The following is a 23413-nucleotide window of genomic DNA, read 5'->3' as shown; positions in this document are numbered from 1 at the left end:
CTTCATTACTTTTAAGGATTTATATATTAATTCTCACTTCTCCTATAGATAAAGGAAAGAACTGAATGATCAACTGTTGTTCTGCAAGGATTTTGGGGTCTGTAATTATATTTAACCAACAGACTAAGTTTGCTGTTATTTGAAACTGCTTACTGCGGCTAAAAACTAAGATTGGACATAAATCTGATCTTAAATAATCCTATTTTATACCATTATCTCATTTTATACCAGTTGGATGGCTTCAAACTGAAAGAGGGTTGGTTTAAATAAGATATTGGGATGAAATTCTTCCCTGTGAGAGAGGTGAGGCCCTGGCACAGGTGCCAGAGCAGCTGTGGCTGCCCCTGGAAGTGCCCAAGGCCAGGTTGGATGAGGTTTGGAGCAGCCTGGGACAGTGGAAGGTTCCCTACCATGGCAGGGGGGGAATGGGATGAGCTTGAAGGCTCCTTCCAACCCAAAGCAATCTGTGACCCCATCCCTGTGATTTTACAATTCTATGATTATTTCTCAAGGTGCTCCCCATAATTTCCACCTTTTATGACCTCATCAGTACTTCTGTCCATCTGAGGAAATACTTATTTCCACTGGCAATGTTGCTTTAGTCTGAAATAATCCCAATTATCCCATTGCATAAGACTCCCAGCTCCAGAGAAATTAGGCAAATGGAAACAAGGGTTCTCTGAGACATTAAAAGCTGCAAACCACATTTTCCTCTGGGGAGGCTTGGGAACAGAAATATTGCAAACTAACTGTTGGCATTTCAGGATGTTCACGGCTGTGTTCAATTTTAACAAGATTTAGCAAATTCTCCTTCCTCAGTTTGGAAACTCAGCTGAAAAACTCTGTATCAATCTTTCAGATAGCTGAATAATTCCCTAATTCCTCTGTGTAGCTCAGGTAACAAACAAAAAGGTTGCAGCAGCATGAAAACTTTAAAGCTTATAATCATGGCATATACAAATAGCAGTATTGTGTTAGATGTGTTTCTGTCACTAGATTTCCTAGGGATAAATTGACAATAAATTGTATTTCTTCGTATTATTTTGGAGTGCTGTTGCAGTTTGTCTTTCCCAAAACCTAATTAGGCTTATGTATCATACACCACTCAGAATTGTTCTATCTAGCCTGGAGTTAGTCTGATTTGTTCCATTCCAGGGTGAGTTTTTTCCTTCTAATACTTCTCCTGGGAATCTTTAAGCAAGAAAGGCATCATTTCCATTAGGATTGCTTCACTATACTACCCACACCAAATGTTGGGTGTTGGTATATTCTTGTATATCATTGCTCTATGCTCTGGAAAAAAAAAAAAAAAAGGAAAATAATAACAACACAATCTCATTACTGCTGGAAAAATATAAGGTTTTTTTTCAACTAATACATCAGTTATGACAATTTTGTTATTTATGAACAAGTTAAAATCATTTATATTAAAACTGAGACAAATCAAGATCTGAAAAAAAAAAAAAAAAAACCAGAGTACTTTTAGTTATTTGAAACAAAAAGCCAAACATAAAGCATTTGTGTCAGGTACACCTTAATGAATTATAACTCTTTCAAAGTCTGTTTGGAACATTTTAGAGAACACAGCTGACAACCACGAGTATTTTGCTTTGGATTAACAATTCACTGGCTTGGGTTTTGTTTTTGAAGCAGAAATCCTCCATCTCTGTGCTGCTTACTTAGGTAAGAGAATTTATTTGGGCATCTTACTTTTTATTCCCTGCATTTGATAAGGGTGAAGCTTTACGGCGTGGCATTTCCATGATATCAAAGGTAGACACTAGAAATCCAAATAAGTTATTTGCTGGAAGCTGGGAGCCAAAAAAGAACCCCAAAATTTTATTTTAGAATTTTCACTGTGTTTTAGAACACAATTTCTTTTTCATGAGAAGCTTCTCCAGGAGGCACTGTGGAGAATGGAGTCCTGAACTCTCCATCCCATGAGAACCCAACAAATTCCATCCCCTGGAATGAATGAAAACACAAACAATGCCAGACAGGGGAGCAGACAGATCACAGATCTGGGGTGGTTTCCCTGGCAGGAGAGGGGCAGTGCTGCCCCCAGAGCCTGCTGCACCTGCAGGTCCTGTGCCCCACCCTGACAGCTGCAGGGCAGCTCCCCGTGCCACAGAGCTGGCACATCATCCCTGCCTTCATGCTGCCAGTCCATGCCCTCTTCTCTTCTCTTCTCTTCTCTTCTCTTCTCTTCTCTTCTCTTCTCTTCTCTTCTCTTCTCTTCTCTTCTCTTCTCTTCTCTTCTCTTCTCTTCTCTTCTCTTCTCTTCTCTTCTCTTCTCTTCTCTTCTCTTCTCTTCTCTTCTCTTCTCTTCTCTTCTCTTCTCTTCTCTTCTCTTCTCTTCTCTTCTCTCCTCTCCTCTCCTCTCCTCTCCTCTCCTCTCCCCTCCCCTCCCCTCCCCTCCCCTCCCCTCCCCTCCCCTCCCCTCCCCTTCCCTTCCCTTCCCTTCCCTTCCCTTCCTTCCCTTCCCTTCCCTTCCCTTCCCTTCCCTTCCCTTCCCTTCCCTTCCCTTCCCTTCCCTTCCCTTCCCTTCCCTTCCCTTCCCTTCCCTTCCCTTCCCTTCCCTTCCCTTCCCTTCCCTTCCCTCTGGATGATGCTCCCAAGGATCCAGCAGCTGGATGAAGGGGGATGGTCATTTATGAGTGGTGGAATGGTGTTTTTGATCAGAAACTTGCACTGAAAAATGCAGATGCAGAGATTAAAACAGTTTGCTAAGAAAACAAATCAAGACAAAACAATTCTGCAAAGGTTAAAATATTTCATCCTGTCACAAAGAAGTGCTTTGATTTTTAAGATTCAAAACATGTTATAATTTTTATTATTTCCAAACACAGTATTGTGTTGCCCATTCACCTTTCTAATTCTGTAGAATGCAAATGAGATTTCATCTGGTTTGGTGTTTATGTAAACTGTTTTTTTTTTTTTTTTTTTTTTTTTACAGCAACTGGCAGCAATTGCTGGTTTTGTTTGGTTGTTTTTGTTTTTTTGTATTTTCTTAATGCTGAATTGATTTCAATAGCTGTCCAAACCCTTCAGTTTTTCACAGAACAATGAAAATACTCTGCCAGAAAAAGGCAGGCCAAACACTTTCCAATGCACTTTAAACTCTGATCACAGACCTCAGTTAAAGCAAAGGAAAGAGGCTGAGATTTCACATTTCATGTATTCATCTTTGTTTTCCTTGTGTACAATGCAGCTGATGCCCCAAAAGGTGTGACCGCAGCATTTTATATTTTTCTTTCTCTTTCTTTCTATTTTTATATTTTTATTGCCCTTTTTAAGAGCACACTGGATCATTGAAACAAAATGTGTCCATGGGATGACCGCGGGCCAAAGAATTTCCCAAACTGGGAATGATTTTTGGTGACTGTGACCAGCGATTATTAATCCTTCTGCTGTTCATTGTAATGATGCAATAATGAAGAACTAATGTGTTATTAATGAGGAGGCAATGCTCTAAACACTTCACAGAAATTCCACTGTAATTGGCCAATCCATGTTCTACCAGTGTTTTCAACTGTGAATTTGTTGTTAAGAGTCAATGTAACCTAAGTTACCAAATGCTGTTTTAAGTAAGGCTGAGGCCAGCGATTTTCCAGTGACCTTCTTGGCTCTACTGGAAAGCTCTGCCAACTCATTCACTTACAAAGTGAGGAGGCAGAGTGGTTTCAAAACAATTATAAAAGCTGCCAATAAATTTCATTCAACTCTTCTGACTTAAACACAAGGTCAGCAAGGAGAAAAAAAAAAGAGTAATTTTGAAGTCCATTAGGTGAGTTTTCCATTTAAGGGGCTCTAAACCATAAAAACAAGCTTTGGATTAATGTGGGCAACTCAAAATCTCCCCAGAAGGTTTGAATTTTGAAGGAATTGTTCTTCCTACTGAAATGCAGATCTTCTAAAGGAGTCTAAAACTGGGTACCCACATTCAGTGGTATTTCAGTATCATTATTATTATTGCTATTGCTGTGGAATTGTTCATTTCAAGTGATCACTTCTGCTTTTCTCTGCCCTTGGTGCTGTCTGTGGCCAGGAGATGAACTTACAGCTGCTCTGCTGATCCCATGTCCTCTCCTCGTGCCTCTCCTGGGACAGACTGACCCAGGCTGACCTCAAATATTGCCCAGCAATCCTATAATTTCAGTGGAATCAGGTTGGTTTGGGCAAAAATTTCAAGAATTTGTGGTTCAGTGACTCCAGAAATGCCAATGCAAACGTTGAGACAATTCTGTTTCCATGAAAACTCAAGATTCTGTGTGCGTTCCATGCTGAAAACAAAAATCCCTCTCACAAATGGGTGAAGAGAGAAACAATCTGAAGAAAATATTTTCCTCCGTTTCATTGTTCCTTTGAATTACACACGAAACACAACAGAAATGTTACTTTGATCTTTGGATAAATTCTCCAGGGCTCCTCCATGGGAAATGCCAGTGAGCCAAACTGGTCGGCCCCCACAGCTTCACTGGGTGTTGTGTGGTCACTGAGAAAAAAATCAATATATTATAATATATTTAATATAATATATAATATAATAAATAATAAAATATTCACACAGATATTTTAAGCTCTAAAACACCAAGGGGCAAATTAAACTATTTCTAAACTCTTTGAAAACTGGGCTTTGGTCACCTTTCAAGGCAAAAAAGAATGAGTAAGTGTTTAATTTCCCAAATTTTTAATGCCTGAATGGAGATATTTTAGCTTAGATTTATCTCCACTTAAGTAATGAATTTTAAAAAGAATAGTTTAAAGTGCTTGAGCACTTTAGAGGGAGTTCTTTCTACTAACTTTAAGTAGTCATTAGATTTTTTTGGGTAATGTTGTGATCTAAATTGTCTCTCAAAAGAAAATGACAGTCTTTTAAGTTTGATTTTCTAACAAATCTTAGAAGCATTCTACATGATAATATTCTGCTTAAGAAACCTACATTTGTCTCTCTCATAAAGCAGATGTAAGATTTTACTACCACACTAAAATTCTTCCTTATAACACTACACTAAAACTGCCCAAAAAACACTTTGAAATTTGGTGTTCAAAACACACAGGCAGATCTTTCACTGGAGGTAATGGGGGCTGTAAATTCAGGCTCTGAACCTTATAAAAAATTTGATGCACACATTCCTGTTAACCAATTTGGTTTGTAAAGTTAGCCCAGAAAGAAAAACCCCCAAACCCACAGACATTTTACACTCAGATCTTCAGAGTAAAACGAGCCAATTTCTGTTTCCTATGTGCCTGAGAAGTATTTGCATAATATATAGGTGGAAAAATATCTCTCATGAAATCACTAAACATGGCAAAACTTCCTCTAGTGATGATTTATTGTTCAGATATTTTTCTTCAGGAAGGAAAAAGCAATGCATGCAAAGTACCAAATATGCAGCCCCTTTTAAAATGACTTCACTTAGAAGAGGTGCAAGTGAAAAATAATTTTGTTTGAGCACATGCAAGCATTGATTTCAGTCTCCAGGCAATGCACTGCTCTGTGTATTTGTCACAATTCAATTTACATCCTCAAGTAGCAGAGGATCAGCACAGCCTGCCTGACACCACCACTGCAGGACGTGGCAGGGCAGCAAGACTTGGTTCCCACTCAGATGCTGATTAAAAAGGGGCTTTGAAATCGTCCCTCACCCCACTGCCAAGCAGAGCTGTAGAAAGGTTTGCTCTGGCTTTCCCCATGAAAACAAAATTCCAATCTTTGTGGGACAAATATATTCATTTTGGGGGGGGTTGTGTTATCTTACCTACACCACCAAAACCCCCAAGAAAGGAAAGTCAAAGATGACCTCACCCTGCTCTCATCAGAGCCCACTGTGCAGGGCCAGGCACACCCTCAATCTGCACCATCCCCTGCTCACCCCTCAAGCACATTTTTCAGACATTTTTCAGAAAGCTGCTGCTCCCAAGAGCCAGAACATCTTCGCTCTCATGAACCACACAGCAATGTGATTCCAAAGGCTCTCCAGTCTTTATTTTCCTTGTGTTTAGTGATCACACCATTCCAGTGCTGCTCCCCGTCCCGAGGCACAGGGGCAGCCCCAGGGCCACTGCAGAGCTGTGGGACACCAACAACAACTGAGATATTCTGCAAAAATCCATTGAAGCCAACGACACAGACATCCTATAAATTCTGAATGGGCTTTGCTTCATAAAAATAATCCATCCTGCCCTCTGTGCCTGGCAGGTGACAAGCAGGGCTCTGATCACACAGCAGCCAGCTCTTCCCAGCCCTGCAGAGGTTTTGGACACAATCCCACCTCATCCCATTCTCCTCAGCCACTTGGTCCCAGCCAGTCCTGACCTGCTGCAGGGCTTTTGCTGGAAGATGGGAGCACAGAAATGGCTTTTCTGTTCCTCTCCTTGCACAAATGCTGGGATCAGGGAGAGCTGAGGAAGGAAAGGGTGAAGAAGAACCCATGCACCCCGTCCACATTCTGTACCCAGCTCCCAGGAGCCTCCCCACTGATTCAAGGACATTTGTGCAAAGCAAGAGCAAAGGAGCCATGAAAAAATGAAAACAAAATATGCAAAAGTTAATGTGCAAAATGTGGTCAAATGCCTACTTAGAGTCATGGTTTTCAACCCATTTCTAGAAGCATAATTGAACACTTCCAGACTAGAACCACAGTTAAATGTTCTCAAAATATAAAGTCATCCAGATTCCCTAAAAGAACTTCCCCCACCAGAACTGCAACAGGAATAACAGAAAATGATCAGCATTCTTGACATCAGGTAATTTAAAATCCCAGGGACTTAATATAATTTCCTACTCCTATTAGGTAAAGCTGTATTAAATCCCTATTCAACAGCCTGTGTTATTCTCAGCCTGCACCCACCTAGAAAACAATTCCAGCATTTTGCAGGAAACAGAACCTAAACCCACTCTTTTACCACTATCTGGTAGCTGTGGTCATTTTTTATACTTATTTTGCATTCAGGCTGCTACAAAAAAAAAAGAAATACAGAATGGAAATCAAGTCTGTTGCATACATTTTAAGCACTAAATCTGACTTTTAGAAAATCAAGGTTATGCTTTTCTTCCTGTGTAAAAATCCAACTGCATTAAAAAGTTTCCAAGGTTCCAGCAGCACCAAAATTACGACTCATTTATGAAAAGTGTGTTAGTGCCTGCAAACCTTTGTTGTAAATTATGCATGCGAGCATGAAAATGCTAATGAAAAGAGGATTTCATTTACAAATGATTAGTACAAATTCAGCAGTCACTATAGTTATGCCACTCTAATTTATTTTCTTGTAGAACATGCTGTTTGCCAGGTTTGGGCCATTTATTTCTGCACTGTGGAACATCAACTTTTCAGACTTTAATGTCACATTATCTGTTTTATCCAAAGAAATGTTCATTTTCTTTCCAGGTCTTAGTAAAATGAAGTCCTTGGGTTCAAAGGTAACTCTTTTGATTAAAACATTTGCAGGAAGACTGCAACAAAAGTGATGCCCTTTTACACACAAGGAATTGCTGAAATTATTGTATTTCCTACTGATGTGTCAAAGAGAATGCATGTAATCACCTTCACCACAGCTTATAAAATTTTTTCCACTCAGCACACAATTTTTAATTTTTTAAAGAAATTCCCTCACTGCATACCTTAGGGTTTTGGCAGGCATTAGAACTCCTTAGGAAAAAAAGAAAAAAGAAAAAGCAAAAAACCTCAGTGAGTCAGCATTCCAAAACCCTTCTACAGGACTTTAAATGAGAAGATTCCATAGTGAAAGGCTAAATCTTTTTTTTTTTCCCAAAGATCCATGTTGGCTGGAAAGTCAATAATGCCTTATATAAAACATATCCAAATGGAAATGAAAACACAGGTTCTAGGGAGTCATAAAAACATATTGTAGAAACCCCTTCAAGGTTTATTATTAAACAGAGAAAATGGATCTTTGCAGTGGTGGTGATGTTCTGTGCCTTGCGTTAGAAGTGTTTGAGGTAGAAACAATATTTTCTTTTACACGGGAATTTGCTGCTTTCTGCTAAATCCTTTATTCCATGCTGGAAAGTTCCAGCCCTGAAATCCTGTGTTTGGATGCAGAAGGAGATTTTTGTTCTCGTTTCTGTGGTTTTTTAGAAGTTGGACAGAAGGCTCACAGCTGAAGTTTGGTCAAGTCAATAAAAATATTTGCAAGCCTGGAAAGCCTGAAGAATTATACAACTGGCCTTATAATTCTGGCCTGAAAAACAGGCCACACAACCCTACAAAACCAGCCTGTGAGCAGACTATTAAAAAATACTAAAGTGGTGGGAAACAGACTTTTGGCCTTGATCAGACAATGACTCTGATTGCAGGATCTACCCAAAGCAAATACATCCATAATGTGCAGTGCACATTTGCCTTTGACAGCTTTATTTGTTCATTAAACATTTATGTTAGATGGCTTTTAGCATCCCAGTCCATGATATTCATCTAAACTTGGCTAGAAAATTAACAGCTTAAGTAGTCCCATATTTTATCATATTAACCTCTCTTTGCATTTTTACTGAGCAGTTGGGATAAAAACTGGCCTGAATCACACATTTCAGGATGGAATTTTAAGAATGCTTTTGCTAGCATTAATTGCTTGGGATTTTTTTTATCATATGATGTGGTACAGCTCCTTTCTCTGATAACTTGGTAACAGCAAATTGATTGCAATCACTCAGCCTAAAATGGGATTTCTTTTATAAGCAAATCAAGAACGCAACTATTGGGAAAGGTTTAGCTATCAAATTAACATTGTAACCTGCTCGGAGACTATTTCCTACCAAACAGTGTGTGGAAAGATTTCCAGGAAACTCATGCTATATATAGGACTTTAAATAGCATTTAAAAACAATTATTCATACGCTTGTAATTTCTTGTTCTATTAGCTAAATGCATCTCCTGCAAATCCAGCTGAGTGAAGGAGCAGGGATGAAGGGAGAGAGTGAAATACTTTCTATAATTTGATGATCAGAATAATCAGAAGTTATCCTAAAATAGAAAGTATAACAATTAAGACTTTTTTTATTTAAAATGAAAAAAAACCCCTATTTTCATTTAAAATGAAGTAGTATCAGGAGTTATTCAAGCAGACATTTTGAGGGTGACATACAGCATGGGTGCCTGAAAACAAGAAAAACCCCAAATGGACCTGCACACTGTACAGAGAGGAACTGGGGGATCTGTGGGATCTTACTCCAAGGGCATCCTCCTTTCCTTCAATGACATTGTGAAGACCTGCCAAACATTTCAAATTAAATGAGATTTGCTGATCATTTTTAATGTATTAAGCTTAAATTAGTGATACATTTGCATTCAAACAATGCACATCTGAAGAAAAAAAATTGGTGCCAGACACAGCAGACAAGGTGCACGAGACATTTTCTGAGGCAGCAAAAATGATTTTTAGAATGTCTATTTTCATTTTTTATATTGTTTACAAACTTTTCTGCTGTGAATTCGCTGTCTGTAAGGCACCAATCAGTATCTCAAGGCAGTAAATATCTGCTTTTCAGGGAAATGGTTCTTTTCCCAAGCAGCCAGCATGGGAAGATGGGAGCAGGGGGATGCACAAGAAGCAGAACCCAGCAAAGCCTGAACACCCTCCTGGCTGGCCAGGCACAGAACTTCATCATGCTCACAATCTGCAAAGTGATGGCTCAGAAACCTCTCAGAGAAATATTTAGAAAACAAAACCAGGTTTGCAACGAATGATGAAAGGAGAAAGAGAAATAGAGAATAGGGAAAATGTGAAAGCTTGAATGCAGTAATAATTACTGCTCTAGGAGAGCACAGCATCAGTCAGCTGTCAGTCTTTCTTGCTGCTCTTTGCTCTGGAAAGCTACATTTTAATTTCAGTCATATACCCGTACAATCTTCTGCTGTTGCTTGCTAGGAAAACAGAAGTAATCAGGTCTTATCCACATGAAACAGTGATTTGTCTTCCAGGGCAATTCATCTGCTATGGTTCCCTGCAAATCAAATCCACTGAAGTTGTGAGGCTTCCATAAAGACACGGACGAGTTGAAAATTTGGTTGTGATGTCAATAATTTCCCACCAAATTGACAGTAACCTGATCAGGTGCTGCCTTTATTAGATCTGCCCCATCATTAACAGAAACTGCCTCTGAGACAAGTCCACATTTCACAAAATCCCATTTCTGTGCTCTCACCTGTTCAGCTGCTCTTCAGTCACACGTACTGGATTTTATTCTTTTGTCAACTAGCTTAAACCTTTTGATGCACAATTTGCTTATCAGGAAGATAATTATATTATCCAAGGGCAAACCCCATTGCTGAGGTGCACATGCTGTAGAGCAGCTGTGATGGGGACAGTTGTCAGGACGAGCTGGGGAAGAGGAGCAGGGCAGGAGTAAGAGATGTGATGTGTCAGCTGCTGCACGTGCTGATGGTCAGCCAGAGCATCATCCCAGCCCTGAGCTCTCAGCTTAAATATCCTTTATGGGAAGCAGAAATGAAGAGACGGGGGAATAACAGCAATGGAAGTGATGGATGTACAGCACACATCTCCTGTGTTCCTGCACCTTCAGGTTTTCTACTGTTACTTTGTCATCTGTCAAATCTTTTGCTGTAAAGAAACTTTAATCTAAGCTAAGAGACACAAAGGTTTCTCCCCTCAATGTGTCACCAAAGTTTGGATGAAACTAGTATTTCTAGAATATTCATGCACATCTAACACAGAACAGAATCACCTTCCACGGTGAAGGATTTGGCAAATGCTCTTTTGAAGGGAAGGATCCAGAAGAGTTGTTCCAGAAAATGAGACATGAAAAGCCTTGAGGAATTCCAGCCTAGATTAGTGAGCATGACTTGACTGAACTGTGCAAGACTGAACAAGCTATAGCAGCGACAGCTACAAGATTGACAGAAAATACATTTTCCTCCTTTTCTCCTCCCCCAGCCACCACCTTCTGTGGGAAGTGGCCTGTGTGACAGAATGCAGATGGATGATTGGCAGTGCACAGTGCAAATACCAGGCTGGCATTTCAGAAAACTGAGGGGATTCTGAGGAAGCTTATAAGTCCTCACAAAGATACTGATAAGTTTGTCCTTCACCTTATTGAAATAAAAAAGGCCTTCAGAATGACAGAGCAGGGTGATGAATGAAATGTAAACACTCTAGTCAGGTATTCTGGCCCAACATTCCCTGAATTCCTCTCACTTCAGCTCTGGCATGTTTAATATTGCACTTCTCCAGTGGAGCTTAACTTTTTCAGCACCAAGGCAGACAGAACAGCATTTATGATGATATCTGATTGATTCTCATGAAACTTGTTATTCAGCATACACACTTAATTTGAATTTCTGCTGCTGATGTGTGACTGCCAGAGAAAGCACCTTCTCCAGTTCTGCGTGAGCTCCTGAGGTGCTGCTGCCTTCCTTCCTGTCAGAGAAACTTCTCTGAAGTACAAGTTCAGTGATTTAACTGGGGCAACAGTGCAGCTGCTTCTCCTCAGTTCCTCATCTGTGCACACATTTCATCCACAGCTGCAAGTTGCACATGGAATTTAGGGGAAAAAAAGAACCTTTTAGTAAAAGCCAGTCTTGTTTCTATCATTTTTCTCAGAAGGGTTGTGATCAAATCTCCATTGCCTATTGCAAGAACCAGGGAGAGCCTCTTTAGCTTCTATAAAGCAACATGACTTCATTAAAGACTTTATAAAAAGATTTGGATGAGAGTGCAATGCAATGGCTGATACAAATTTCAATATCTATACCCATCTGTCAGTAAATGCCCAGGAAAAAAAAAAAAATGCAGCCATGTTGCTGTTAATCTGATTATCATAAAACCCTCCATAATTTTTCCATCTGCTTTTTCCAGTGCTAGGTTTTCCACCAGGAAGGCCTTTGAAATTAAAACCTCTTGAAGGAAAAAAAACCCCAAACAAACCAGAATAGAGGTGGTGTCAGTTTTCTTTGGTGACCACCTAGGGCAGAGGTAATGAGGGCTGGCAGTGGGGCACGTCAGAATTAAGGGACACCCAAAAAGTGCAAACATCTTTTATTGAGAGCTTTATAAAAGGGTGCAGCAAGATGCTAATCAATTCTATCCCACAGATAAACCCAACACAATATATATTAATCTCAAAACTGCATATTATGACATTATTAGTGAGGAAAAAATGAATATTATTTGAAGATATTTTTTCTCCCCAAGGCATTATTTTTTTCTTTTGGAAAAAAAGAAAAAAAAACTTCTGGAACACCTGAGTCTAATGGAATAGAGATAAGAAATTGACTACTAAAAGAAGTTTCACAGCCTCTCTGCTCCATAAGAAAACCTAATGAACTTGAATTTTAATCTTACTTTTTCATTAAAAAAATGTTTTTAATGTTTAATGTTTAATTTTTTTGCTTTTTCATACTAAATGACTGAAAGAGCCTAAAAAATTAGCCTACCCTAAATTGGGAGCAATCACCATGTTTTATTAACTGTGAGGATCATCTTCTGGAGAGCAATCACAAAACTATTGAATATTTTACTTTTCTCATCTGTGATCTTTTCTTCTGTCTCATTAGAAAACAACCCAGTGAATAAATCTTTCAGTGCCCAATTCTGTGTATTCAGCTCCCATTAAACACATTGTAAGGGATCTCAGCATCTCCAAAGGACTGACTTCTCATCTGCCTCATCTCTCCTGCAGCCTCCAGCACCGAGTTCCTCCCACTCTAGCTAATAAATTTCCAAGTTTTTGTCGGTTTGTGCTCTTTTCTGTGCTCTTTGTCACCCAAACATGAGTGACTGATACACGTAATTGAAGGTAGGTGATTAGCTGATGTACAGGTTGATAGATATTCTATGGAACTTCCAATTAACCGTGAGGAGTAAACAACCAGATTTTCCCCAGGAAAAGGGATGCAGCTGAATTTTTCCACTGAAAATGCTGGGGATTGTTCCTTTAATCAAAATGCTGCAATTGTTCTTAGCAGGAAAAATTCAGAGCCTTGAAATTTCTGTTCTATATTTTATTAGGGGAGAATTTAGGTATTATTGTACTAATTCTTATCACTCAGACAGCAGCACAGATCTTTTTGTTATTTTATCTTTCCTCTCTCCTCAGTTTCCAGAGGAGTTGGAGAAGTGATTAGCCCCTGGGCTCTTCTGTAATTGGTGGCAGTGCAGGAAAGCCTTGCTGCAGGAGCTGTGTAATCCCATTGCCTGTGCCACACCAGCCAGGATTACATGGAATCCCATCTGCCCTGATCACAGAGGGTGCCAGGAGAGGTACACAACGCTTCAAACAGGAAACTGTGGCTGCAGCAGATGTTCTCTGATAATAGCTGACAGAGGTCTGTGTTTGAGGCTCCCCTGGTTTGGGGCAGAACCTTCTCGGAGTCCCAGGTCACCTCAGAAACAGGGATTTTGATCAAGCTACAAACTCCTGGACTTCAGTAATTCACCACGGCTCTGTCACCCTCCGCTGCCTCCTGTCCTGTACCAGGGCCCTTTAAAATGGCAAAGGATTGAAGACTTCTGATCATAAACCCCAAATTTCCACCCAGCAAAAATTCCACCTGGCCTGGGAGCACTCACTGGTTATCACATTTCTGTGTGACACTGGGAAACAGGAGCTGAGCTCAGAGGCTCCCTCAGAGCTACAAATGTTCCTCAGGTTAGGTACAAATGGTTTTACTGGAAAGACTGGTTAGAAAAACAGGAAAACCAACCTCTTAGGTGATTTGTTGTGTGGAAGGTCTGCTTCTTTCTCTTTTGAAGTAGCCTGCAAAGCAATTCTGATGGTATTCTATAGCAGACATGAATATACTTTCATATTGAACAGATCCTAATGTAATTATGCACACTAAAGCAAACTTTCGTTGTCACAAATTGTCATGTTTTCCCCAGAGATGCTATGAAACTGCAGGTAGGGAGCAGCAGATCTTTGTGAAGCTGGATGACACAGCCACAGCTACCTCCCAATTAAGAATGGAAGGGAATCTCTCCATCAGGCACTCCAGCTATTAAGATGCAGTTCACACCATGCACGTCTCTGAGAAGTTTGCAGTCTGTGAAAGCAAAGGTGAAGGTCAAGGAGTAAGCCACAGAAACCTTGGCTACCTGCAGAGTCTGCAATCAAGATGTGTGGAGTTGATACACTCTCATATTATTCCCTGAAATGATGTCTTTTCTTCCCATAAACGTGGCCACTGCATTGCTGATCACCAGGGCTTTGTAGAGCAGCGTTGTGAGGTGATTTATAAAACTCATGTTTTCAAGGCAGCTCATCAGGGAATTGAAGCAGCTAAGATGTTGGTAATCACTAGACCTGAAGCAGATCTGACAGCCAAAATACCAGTCTTTCTCAAAAAACTTTTTTCTCAGAGGCATTTGCTCTAAACAACTTTGGTTCATCTGCAGTCAAAAGCAGTGCTGGTATTTGTTTGGATATCACATTCCCTTCTAAGCTCCCTGCCCATCACTCCCTTCTGGCTTTCAGGCAGGGCTAGGGAAGATTCTTGCCTGCCCAATAAATTATCAACAATATTTCCCATTTGAAAATGAGTCAGTCACAACATGATTTGCATGATCATTCAGCAGAAAAATCCTTTTTTCTGCTGTTTTTTTATAGAGTGCCTTGCTTTGGCACACAAACATCCTCGCCCCCATTAAATATCAAAAGTTTCAAATAATCATCTGAGCACCATTTTTTGTTCTAACAAAGCTTTGATCCTGAAGAGCTAAATAACTCAGATGAGCCACATGAGACTGCTAATTCCAGGCACACAATATTAAGGAAACCTTTGCAGGAGGGCAGATCACACCAAGCTTTGAGAGAGCAGCTTCCCCCAGTGGTGGTCACAGACACACAGATTTTGGATCACTGGAAGAGGAGGTACAAACAAAGCTGTGCCCCAGCAAAGGCCAGGCAATAGCCAAAACTAAAGAAATGCATGAATAAATAAATAAAAGAAACTGCCTTCATGCCTGGGGTCAGGCTGAGAGGGGCAGGAGAAGTGCAGCAGCTCCAGGTGTGCTCAGGAGGTGAGCACAGGCTGGAAGTCCTCAATCAACCACATTCAATCAAACCCTGAGGCATTTGTTTGCTCTCAAACCACCTTGTTTCTCAGAAGGACTCAGCTTTTCATCCACTGGAGCAGCTAGGTGGTATTTCCTTCCAAACTCCAGGACCTGGGCATCTGGTTTCTACTCAGAACCTTTTTGCTAAATAATTCCACTGATTTCAGCAAGCCCGGGGCAAAGCAGGGATAAACAAACCAAAAAGAAAATCTCCATGTAGAGAGCCAGTTCTAAAGAACAAGTGAGCACTTCAGTCACAGCAAAACCATTCCTGCCCTGGACCCCTGAACAAAGGGAAATCAGCTCCCATTAAATCATTTTGTTTGTTGGCTTTTGCCATTGGTTTGAAATTCTGCAAGTCACACTGCTTTTGATACTGGTCCAGCTCCTTTCACAATCTTCATTTTCAACTTGTCTCTTCCCAGAAGGGCTGAGAAGGAGGGCAGCAGGTTCTTTTTATTCTACATGCTACCTTCCTTCTGCCAGTCTTGTTACCACTAATGATCTTAAATACTTTTCCCAGCATTTAATCAGGTATAGCATTTAATTGGGTAATCACCTGCTGAAGTAAAAATAATGTTTCAAGCGATCCATCTGCCTTTGCAACACAGAAAAAAAACCCAAAAAAGCCAAAAAACAAACCCAAACAGGTGTGAGCAGGTAGGTGCAAATGCAGGGCTCGTATTTTGATGATCATCTGGTTTGAATGGGAGTTGAGGGAAGATATTTGCTTCAAAATAAACCTTCCCTCTCTGCTACCCGTTCTGTTATACATCAGAGAGGAATTTGGGGTGCTACCTCCTGAGTAAGAGATTAAAAATCCCACATTTCTTGATGCTTCCATTCTTTTACCCCAGCAAGCAGCAGAGTCCAGTGCAGACAGAACATTTGGTGACTCTGTGCAGCCCCTTCTCACCTTCAGCTGGACGTGGCAACTTGGTCTCACTTAACACGGCAAAGGTGGCCTAAACCAGACAGCAAAAAAGCCATCTGGGTTTTTGCAGACAGACAGAGGGCCTTTAAAACCTAAAGGAATTTTCCAAAAACTTTAAACAAGGTTTGTGTACACGAGAACATCTGAACTCCCAAAAGACCTACTTTATACTACACGATAAAGACACGTTTAGTGTAAGGAAAAATTTCCCTTGTGTGCTACTAAACAGGTAGGAAATAGGACAAACCAGTTAGGAGGATTAAAAATTGACAGAGAAATTCTGAAACATTTCATAGGAACCCCTGGTTTTGCATATATTCATAAGCTACTTGAAAAGAATGAAGGAAAAAAAAAATAAAGTGACAAAATTTGCTTAAAACAGAAAGCAGCTGAGGCTTCTTCAGCATGGGTAAGAGCACAGTGGAGGGGACATAGGATGAGTGAGTGGATATTGATAATTCACCACACAAGATCCATAGGGATGAGAGCATGTGGCAGCAGCTTGAACATAAAGAGCAAAGATGTAAATCAAACTTGTCCCTCGAAATTCAGAATTAAAATGATGGAATACCTTCCAAAAGGACAGGTTGGATGTTAATAGGCAGAAAGATTAAAAACCTCTTAGAAAAATGAAAGGAAACTCCCTCAAGTGCTATTAAGCAAAATGGTTTGGATATAATGTTCTGGTGAAGAATACTGCAGACAAAAATATGAAAAGCCATACCTAGAGAAATATCTGTATGTTTGCTCGGCTCTAACACTTTTTCTGTGAGCCTTTGCTGCTGCCTCTTGCATCTGCTGATTTCTCCAGGGTCAGCTGGACTCTTGGACTGAGCTGTTGCTGAAGCCCTTTGCTCTCAGAGCCCTTTGCATGTAGTTAAGAGAGCTTCACCTTGGAAGCACAGACATCCAAAGGAGCAGTTTTCCATCCTCCCTTGCAGCCATTCTGCTCCAAAAGGAGCCCAAAGCTACTGATCTGCTGTTGTGCACGGAATGAAAAGCAGACAAGAGAGAAGAAAGGAGAAATCTAATGATAGTCAAGGGATACTGTGTGAGCCTTTCCAAAATGTAGAGGAAAAGCAACAAGCATGACATAAATTAAGACCTGAAGCCATAAAACAAATAAACAAACCTCCCATCCAACCAGCAAAAAACCAGCCCAGCCCACCCCCAAAACACTTTCCTATTGGGATAAAGAAATGTATTTCTAAAAGAAGGATTTTAGAAGCAGCCTAAATCTGGGCTATATTCCCACCATTCCTTGATTAAGAGCAGCACTCAGGGATAACAAGCAGGCTTGTGTTGTACATGGCTTTGTAAATAAAGCATGAGGGAGATAAACTAACTTTTACAACTTTGCTGGGAAAGCTGGGAAATTAATGGAAACCACCTTAGCCCTAAGACACTTTCTCCCAAATAAGAGAGTAAATCAATTTACACAAAAGCCCCACACTGCTATTGTTAGCCTACTTCCAGAGCTCCTGCTTCCTTGTTTAAAGTTAGCCTGCACCTCCAAACCACAGGGCAATTTCTGTAGAATCTCTCTTCCCTTTCCAGCACCATTAAGCCCCTCCAGGATGTGTTTTAGCATCCCACTCCCCAAAGCTCCCACTGCAGCCTCATTTATCACCCCACACCTCGAGGCGTGTGTTAATTGACCAATAAAACACACCTGGAGCATATTAATGTTCTACTAAAACACTCTCCATATTCTGTAAATTTTGTCTTATCAGATCTCCATCAATTATTTATTAAGAGCCAGCATAATAAATTATCTGCTGAGCAAGGTGCAATAGCATGAGGACCAAACAGTGCAAAACACATTTTATCACCTCCTCACTGCAGCTCCAGCCTTTGTGGCTCACTGCATATTTATAAGTGCTTGAAGTGAGGAAAGACTGAACTCTTCAGCTCTAAATCTTCATACTCAATTCATCAAGAGATTGCTTTGTTGAAATTAACAAAAACCAGGGTTTCCTGTAGTATTTACCTGCATCAGGTTCTCTTAATCCTAATGGTAGTGATTCCCTTCTGCACAGAATCCATAGGTTCATCCTCTGCACTAGTGTTAGTTAACAGAAATATCTCTAACAAGACACTGTAAGCCGTTTCAGGACAATTTTTTTTTTTTTAAATTTCAGTAGAGAATATTTAGTGTATCTCTCAAATGGGGGTGTGCCATCCCCACAAAATTAGGAACCAGCATGGACTTCATTGATCTTATCAGTTTTCAAGTGGTGCCCTACTTAGGTTGAAAGTACTTTGGATTTCTCATAAATATTATGGTTAAATAATATTATTGTGTTTTTTGGCTTTGCCAAATAATTATTACATTATTTTGGCTGTTGCAGGTACAGCAAACGCCAAATAGAAAACAGATAAAGGCTTGGCATCATCACTAAAACATAACTTTTAAACAATTCCTGATTCTTTTCTCCAAGGGGAAGTTAAAATTCATACTGCTGTAGTTCGCAGACTTAGATGATTAAAACGCAGCAGATCCCCTTCTTTTCCTTGGTTCTTATTTATTGCTGCCTTTACAAGATGATTGTTTCATGAAGTTGAAAAGAAAAAAATCCAAACTTACAGAAGTGGCTGAAGTGAAAAAGGGAGGGGAATCAGCAAAAGCACGAGCACACGTTTAAAGATTTTTCTGTTGCCTCCTGTTCAAGGGAAGGTTCTTATGTCAATGGCAGATGAAGGCTAGAGGAAAAAGGAAAGAGCTTAAGGTAAGTAGATGTCAAAGGGGAGAAAATTACCATCATTGTTTCTCTCAATTCTTTGTGAACATCCACCTAAGAGTTCTCAGTAGCTCTAAGAACAGGTGAAAATCATGTTATTATTCATAATTCTTGATGGAAAAGAGAACGTTCATCTCCATCACCTTCAATCCACCCCACATTGTTCATGCCACTAAAATGTGTCCTAAAATAAAATCCAGGAACGGCTGCATTGCAAACACAACAGAAATGAAAGCTTTTATTTTCTAGTGGCTATTCAAAATGTACCTTTAGGGTCATACTTTCATCTGTAATTTACTCCATCCTTCAGTTCTGTAATTTCTAATGGAAATTACTTTTGTTGAAATTTTGCATCTGCAAAAATTTACCCTGCTCACGTGGATCACCCAGACCTGAGAAACTTAAAGAGCAGAGAGGAAGTTCACTCAGCACAACACACAGAAGTCAGCCTTGGCCTCTTCAGATGCATCTGCAGCAGCCTGAGGGAATTTCTCCCCCAGCAGAAACTGTATTAGATCATGAAGTATGAAACAAACTGTTCCTTCTTGTACAAGAGGGGTTATAAACCATATTCTCTGCCTAAATAAAACCCTATTCTCTGGATTAAACCATATTCTCTGTGTAAATATTAATCAGTTTGAACTTGCATGTGTAAATTATCCCCCCCCCCAGATGAAGCTTTGCTCAAGAAGGCCAAGCTTCCTTCTGCAGAAATAAGAAGGGAGAGGGCAACCTGCAAAATCTCACAAATATTTTAATTTGGTGTTGGTGCAAAACTCTCAAATAGGCAGAAAAAAACCCTCCCACCACGAGAATGTTCAGAGTGTTTTCTGAAATGTCAGAGGCAAACATTAAATATATCATCAATATTTCAATGTAACTATGCAAAACTGGCTGAGCATTCAAAGAATGCCTGGAGAAGAAGGAAACCAAATGTTCTACTTTCATCAAAACAAGACAGTAACTCATTTCAGAAGTGTAATTTCAAGGAGATGCAACAAATGCTCAGAAAACAATATTATGGGTTTTGTAAAATATGTGGGATATTTTCTGCAAAATCTAAAATTTATAATTTCCTCAGTAAAGGATCAAATTACCATTTTCATCCGGAGTAATAACAAAGAGCTTCAATATTACACGTCAAAACAAACTTACTTTGCACATTCAGCCTAATTTTATTTCCTTGTTTGTTTGGATTTTTCCCCTGAATATTGAAAATGCACCTATGAAACGTGTCACTTTTTATACTGCATAAAAAATAAAGGATCCAAAACAAAGCCAGTCCCACTGTGAGTTATGGCATTGCACACTGGGTCTAAAGTTATTAGAATTAACAATAGTGTAATTATCAGTTATAATTTTGAATAATATTTTCATAATAGCATTCAGCAGGTTATAGGCTAGAGCTCTATTTTGAGAAATAATCCTGAAGAACAGATCATGGCTACTAACTTAATTCTGAAAATCTCCTGAAAGGGAGAAAATATTTCCTCACATCAAATCACTTCCTGATTTGCTATTTTTTCTATGATTTTAAGTCAAACTGGAAAAAAACCTCCAAATTTGTCATTAATTTTGTAGCTTGTAAGTTATGAAGGTTTATGTGGAAATGGAAACTGAGCAAACTAGAGCTGCCTCTTTTGTGACATTTCAATCTGGTCTGAAAATAAAGACTTGAAGTGTGAAATACTTTGGAGAACTTGCCCATGAAAGCATTTATTTTGGTATTAATATTTTTAACTTCGTGCTTTCAGTGTGCCAAGAATAGCAATTTAAAATGAAAATAAATAATGACCCAATTCATAGGATATGGGTTTCCAGATCCACAATCCTATTTACCCTATCAGAGAGCAATCACTCACAATTAACTTACAGGTAAATTAATTATGCTGCCCTCTATCTTTCATAAAGGTCCTAATTCAAAGAATTTTATGTTTTCCTTCTCTTTATTTGTGGATATTAGTTAATTATTAACAATTAACAGTTCTATTTATTCAAAAAGCCTCTCCGCATCTAAACCAGGATCAAAGTGAAGTGAGAAAACAGAGCTTTGAAATCAACAACTGCAAAAGAATTTGTTCATTTTTATGTTACAAGAAAGATGAAGAGTGAAAGTGCAAGATTTGATGCACCTCTCCTTGCATTTTCAGTCACTTTTCTGATATCCAAAGTACAGAAGGTAAGGCCTCTTTAAAGACATTTTTTGCCTCTCCCAAATGTAGATTTTTCTTTGTTTTTCCCTTTTAAAAATTATTATTATACCTGTACTATTCTTTTGGAAGGTGCTCATACTGTTTGAATCAAATACTTCTGTTTCCCCCCTCACATATATTTTTTTTTGTTTGCCTTAGAATGAGGAATTTTGATCCATTTGAAACAAAAGGCCCAGGACAGATTATAACAGAACAAGATATTTATTTGCTCTGACTTGGCATAAAGTGAAGCATGTGAAATTAAATCCTGCATTAAGATGGGAGCAATACATGTCTCAGCAGGGATAAACACAGTGGAGCTCGTATTTCTTTTGTTGTCAAATCCTTTTAAAATGGTATTTTAGGACAGCAAATTTTAATAGGATAAAATGATACAAAAGAAAGAACATCTAAAATAAGAACAATTAAACGCTGGGAAAAAAATCTCTGCAGCACACAAAGCTATTTGACTTCTGGCTAATGTTTATCTATTGTTTCCATGGGTTGTAGAAAGAAACAAGTTATGAATTAATAACGGGATGATTATTTCCACCTAAAACACATCTAGGGAGCTGGAAAAGCACAAAACCTTCTCGACATTCTGCCTGAGTCAATATTCCCTTTCCTCAGACATTTCAAGAGGGTTTCAATGGTAATGGGCATTAGTGCAACACTGGACTGAGCACCAAAACCAACCACGAGCAAAACTCCTAGGAGAAAATGCTCAGCAATATCCATTCGAATTCATCAGAACATCAATTCCCATCGAAAACTTCTGAAATATTGATTAATTCTTTCTGTTTGCTCTTCCTCATCCCAGAAGTGGAGCTCTTTCCCCTTGCCAACTGACCAGGCTTTTGTGCTGAGCTGCCACACTTCGGAGGGGAAGAGCTTTGCCTCTGGCAAGAACCCTTCAAAGAGTGTTTGAACCTCACCTGGAGAGCCCCCGTGGGCAGGATGACAAGGAAAGCACACTTTGCACAGCTCTGTGTACATCACACATACATCTGTAAGTACAAAATGCAGCTGTAAATGTGAATTAATGCTGGGAAGAGTGGTTATGAGTGCTGACATCTGACTGGAGCTAGCTGGATGTAAAGAATCTGTTCTGAGTTAGTTGTGGTCTGTGGAGAGAAAAAAAGCACCTGGAAATAATGAAATACTTGTATATATTCAAAAATATTGAAAATATTTTTTTTATATTGAAAAAGGAAATAATGTCTGGGGTGAAGTGAACATCCAGAGGAGGCTGGTGGAGCTCACGTGGTGCCATGAGTGAGTCCAGATGATCAGCTCAGGTGGACACCTCGCCCTGGGCTGGGTTAAGAACCCAGCTGAAATGGAAGCCAAAGCTCCTACCCCCAAAGGCATTCCAAGATTAACATGCACCTTTTGATTAAACTCAAGATTAACTTGGATTTTTCATTTAAAATTCGGCTTAAAACTCAACAGCTTTATTACTCTACAATGACAAATCAGCTGTTTTAGTGTTTGATGCCAAGTCAACTTCCTACCAAGTAAGAAATTTTGGAATGTATGTTGTCAGTACTTGCATAATCCTGCTGGCTGTAACCTTCACAGAGTACTTCTGTGCAGGACATGGCCTCTTAGGAGCTGGGAATGCCAAATTAAATATCAATCTTTAGGAAGCCAAAGGCTGGATTCACATTTGTAGTAAGAATTGAAAAGATTAAAAAATAAATAAATAATTGAACAATAAGAAGCACACTAATAATCAGCTACTCAAGAAAAACAAATGGGAAAGAAACACCTCAGCTATCAAACAACAAATTTGTGGGGAAACCCAAAAATTGAGTTGAGGGGCAGTGGTTATGGCACAGTCCCAGTTGTGGCCCCATCCCCTGGTCCCTGGTACCAGCAGAGCTGTGCAGGTGTGCCCCCAGAGCAGGGAGCAGAGAGGGACAGGCAGCACTTGGCCTCCCAAAGCCAGCACAGCCAGCAGCAAACTCCTCATCCATGTCAATACAACTGATGAAATCACACTGTTGCAGAGAACATAATCTGGTTTTCAGATGCCTCCCCAAAAGCTGCAGCTGCCAGAAGCCTGCTGTGCTGGAGGCCTGCTGGTGCCTCCACTAGGCTGTGTTTATATTTGCTGTCTGTTATTTTTTCCTGGTTAGAAATGTTATGTGATGCAAACATTTCTATGAATTCTATTCCCTCAGTCTCAAAGTTTTACAAAAAATCCTCTTAAATACCATTTTCTTTCCTTGACTGGGTGCAATGCCACCCCACCAAATGCAAGCACAGGTGTAAGGTGGGGCTTCAGGCCATGACTCTTCTGCCTGGTCTTGCCAGGAAGCTTTGGAATCAAATTCCAACTTTCCTCTATCAAGGTTAGAGGAGAAAATACAACTAAAAATACTAAACCAGTGTGATTGAATGATTAAAGCACATTTTTTCTGTGCTGGCACAGTGGCACATTCCTTCAGAACAGAAATGCACTGCAGAGGCTGTGGAATTATGGAACTCCCCTCGCTGCCTCCTGAGCA

The 23413-nt window shown here is 39.8% G+C and overlaps 1 long non-coding RNA gene across 2 annotated transcripts in view; it reads right to left on the bottom strand.

The window, feature by feature from the left end:
- Positions 1-3126: 3126 nt before the first annotated feature.
- LOC119695173 overlaps positions 3127-23413 on the bottom strand; it is a 138457-nt gene continuing 118170 nt past the window's right edge. Inside the window, exon 4 of one of the 2 annotated variants that reach the window (XR_005255076.1) lies at positions 3127-4495. This is a non-coding gene — a long non-coding RNA (uncharacterized LOC119695173). Of the gene's footprint in view, positions 4496-18247; positions 18671-23413 lie in introns of those variants that run through there. The other variant, XR_005255075.1, reaches the window with a different exon arrangement.

This window comes from Motacilla alba, chromosome 4A, assembly GCF_015832195.1.
Source record: "Motacilla alba alba isolate MOTALB_02 chromosome 4A, Motacilla_alba_V1.0_pri, whole genome shotgun sequence".
Taxonomy (NCBI): Eukaryota; Metazoa; Chordata; class Aves; order Passeriformes; family Motacillidae; genus Motacilla; species Motacilla alba.
The sequence above is the reverse complement of the archived record's forward strand: the minus strand, read 5'-3'. Positions and strand labels throughout refer to the sequence as shown.